Source organism: Cebus imitator, unplaced genomic scaffold, assembly GCF_001604975.1.
Source record: "Cebus imitator isolate Cc_AM_T3 unplaced genomic scaffold, Cebus_imitator-1.0 Scaffold7, whole genome shotgun sequence".
NCBI lineage: Eukaryota > Metazoa > Chordata > Mammalia > Primates > Cebidae > Cebus > Cebus imitator.
In genome coordinates, this window is record NW_016107322.1 from 7,191,449 (window position 1) to 7,195,481 (window position 4,033).

Consider the following 4,033-nt stretch of genomic DNA (forward strand, 5'->3'; position numbering starts at 1 on the left):
TGTTTAAACTTTGTGCGGGTCCCATACCTAAGTATATTAACAAAAGCTTCACCCAGGTGATACAGGAGACTGTGTTTGAGTAATCTGTCTTCTCCCCAGATTCAAACTCTTTTGCTCAATTGGATATAATCTTTTTGAACCATCTAGAAATAATCTATTTGGTAGCAAAGGCAAAGGAATACTGATATAATAAGTTGTTTCCAAAGTACTGTGATTTTAATGATTAAAAATTAAAAGGTATTGAATATTTTCCGTATTCCGTAATGCAAATCTTGTCTATTCTCACAAAAGGTAGACTATTTTGAAGAGGGCAACATTCATAATCCCAAGAGATCTTTTTAAACCTATATGACAAACTAATGAGACTCAGGATGATGGATTTTGACAATTAAGACATTTGGACCTGATGGCATACACTGTGGAACATGGAGCTTGCTCTTTCCTTGTAAGTTCCAAATATATGTGACAGAAAAACATTACTACAAAGATGGGCGGCCATCTTTTTTCCTCACGATTGTCACAAAGCTAGTTAACTGTGTGTGGCCACTGATTGTGGGGCAAAGAACACGATTAGCTTCTAATCTGAGATTTGGAGAGATCTGGCTCAAGACCTAAACAATTTCAGAAAAAGACCTTGAATAGAGATTGGGTACATTTAGGGCACAGGATGACAAAGCATAGAGAACGGAAGGAGTGGTCAGTCTGACCATTAATTCCTCAAAGGCTTGTTGATATCCCAACTCACATCAGGGCTTAGCTCATGACTCCCACGTCCTTACCTACAAGCGCTATCCGTCACCTTTTCCTTATGAGCAATGTCCTGTGGGTGATGCACAAGCATTTCAAACTTGGCAATATATGCTCCTCAAGTTCAGGGACTGACTGTTTTAGCACGTGGGGTTTTAGTAACGCTCTGCTCAACAACTGAGAAAATAGGAAACTCAAATTGTCCTCTGCTAGTTTAAAAAATCTTGATACTAACAAAGATTAGATAAATGGCCCCTTCAATCACTATCTGGGGGAAAGGTTGTCTTGGATTTCACTATGTTCTGGGTGGTACTATTAACCATTGGAATCATAGAATCAAACTTCCTCTTTCTGATTTACAGTCACCATTCCTCTTATCCTTAGCATTTGTGTTTTCTTCCCCCTCAGAAGTGGAATATTGATAGCAATTTTCATTGGTATGTAAATTCCTACCATGCCAAACAAATGAACCTCTCCAGAACACAATCTGTTGCCTTTCATGTGGTAGATATTTAGTAAATTTTCTAAATGAAGAACAGATGAATAATAGAGAATCTGAAGGATATTTTAAAGGTGCCTAGGGCAGTTTAAGCTCTTTAAAGGATGGTGAAAAATGTGACATATTCTTTCCCCAAAAGTGTAAAGGATTTTACACAACTGTCACTTGGTCTGAAGGAAAAGGTCAGATGAATCACAGATATATTTCAACACCCTCAGGGTATTGTGATAGACTGCTTTCCATCTTTCTCAAATGAAGGTACTCCATGATATAACTAACACACCCTGGTATGTATCTCTCTCCTTGGTTTCGGTGGATTGAAGAAGGGACAGAAGGTTTAGATTACGAGGATTTAATGGGATATTTTAATTTAAAAGACCTGTTGTTTTTTTTTAATGGCAAGGGCTTAAAATAAGGTATAAGCCCTAGTTAATAAAGAAAACATCCTACTTTTCTCAAAATTACAAAGACAAAAGGAAAAAAAAGTTAAAATTTGAGCCAAATTTCTGTGACACATTACTAAAATACAACATGGGACATATCAGTCTTTTTATTAGGAAAAAGGCAAAATGAGTGACATTTTAATTCTACTAGAAAATGAATGAATATTCTTTCAGATTTCTTGGTATAGTTTTGGCTTATGCTATTTATTTTATTTTATTAATTTTATTTTATTTTACAGGGAGTGTCTCATTTGGAGAATACAAAACCAAAAAAGAGAAAGTAAGTCAAATTTACTTTGTAAACTTCATGTTCCCTTAGTTCTGTAATGTTGAATGTAGTTTTTTTTTTTTTTTTTTTTTTTTTTCTTTTGAGATGGAGTTGGCTCTGTCACCCAGGCTGGATTGCAGTGGCATGATCTCTGCTCACTGCAACCTCCGCCTCCTGGGTTCAAGTGATTATCCTGCCTCAGCCTCCTGAGTAGCTGGGATTATAGGCGAGTGCCACCACGCCCAGTTAATTTTTGTATTTTTAGGAGAGACGGGGTTTCACCATGTTGGTCAGGCTGGTCTCGAATTTCTGACCTCATGATCCGCCCACTTTGGCCTCCCAAAGTGCTGAGATTACAAGTGTGAGCTACCGTGCCTGGCTTGAATGTGAATTTTTAGTGAACTTCCTGCCAGAGAACTTTTTTCTTTTTCAGCTGTCATGTACAAATCTAGGTGTGGATTACTTTGCTACTATTTCTCTGTTTATGCTGATACATGGGAAAGCTGTGTTGTGACATTCCAGTAGACAGGGATGTGAAAATTATATTTTCAGAAGAAACATGTGTCTAAACCAATCCTAGATTAAAGTGGGAGCCTACATAAAAACATATTTCTATCAGTGACCTATAAATCTTCTGAAGTATTTTTCTAATCCACGTAAAAATGTGTTTGCAAAGGGTTTCGGGTTATTTAGGTCAGGCCTGGCTTTACATTCAGCACATCCAGCTACCAGAGGACATGACATACACACGTTGCATAAGGTAATGGGATTTTAACTGATAAGCAGGAAATACACATGGGCAGGAAGCTGGTTTATGGGAAACTTTCAGAGTGGTTGCCGTGGATACAGAAGAATGGCTTCCTTGCACCCTGGATTGGTCTGGGGCCAAATTGTGAATTACGTGATGTTCTCTCTGGGTGTCCTTTTTCTCAAAAGCCCTTACTCTATTCCCACCCTAGCACTCTGCTTTTTCATATTCTTTCCTTTTTTTTAAATTTTGCTCAAGGCTTTCTCCCAGTTAAAAATATAAAACACGTTCATAGTAAGTAGGTAATTGGGTGATTAACAGCTTAGGGACCTGGCAGGCTAGTGTAGTTGTATTTTAGCTACAATTAACTGTTTAAACTATGACACTGGCATTTTAAGCATGAGATGGAGTAAAGAAGGGCCTTTCTCAGTCTAATTGCCATGTATGTGAGGCTGTTTATTCTGACCATAAATAAGAAATTCACTAATTCCAAGGCACATACTTATACAAAACTGTAGCTGTTGGCTTGTGATTGATGCCTCCACAGAATATAGGCCACCAAAACATGGAAGACAGAAGGAGGATTGAATTAAAGGGAAAGTGTCTGATGCTGACCAATTTACAGCTTTTCCAACATAAACCAGATCAGTCAAGATGCTCATCAGATTCCAAGCAATTGAAATAAAATTGAAAACTTCTTTGAGTTCCTCAATTTTTTTTTTTTGTGCCTACCACTCTCCAGATGGAAATGATGTCTCATGTTGTTATATACCTACCTCACTTTAAAATATGATAAACAACTTTATTTGTTTGGAACTCTTGCTATATGCCAAGAGATGTCCTAAGCATTTTGCATTAAAAACTTAAAAACAAACAAAAGGTTAAGAAAAAGGAAACCTTATTTATGCATGTTTTTGCTTATAATTTTGAGCTTAAAAGAAAGGGTGGGTAACCTTGGTTGTAATTTAATGACTATCAAGAATATGTATATGTGCAGCCAAAGTGAGCACATGACTATCAAGAATATGAATAGTGGAAAACACTTAAGCTGTAACAGTTAGTGATGAGATATATGCGTGTTTACCCACACGCGTGTTAATTAGCATGGTCAAGTCAGCATAGTCCCAGTTCCATCCTCTGTTTCTGTTTCAAAACATTTTATTATGAAAAATTTCAATCATTCATAGGGGAAGCGTTAAAATAAACTCATATCACCAAACTTAAACAAGAATCAACCTAGAGTCAATTTTATTTTATTTCTACCCCATTCCACTCCCCCAACTTCATCCCCACTGTTTTTCTTTTCTTTTCTTTTTTTTTTTTTTTTT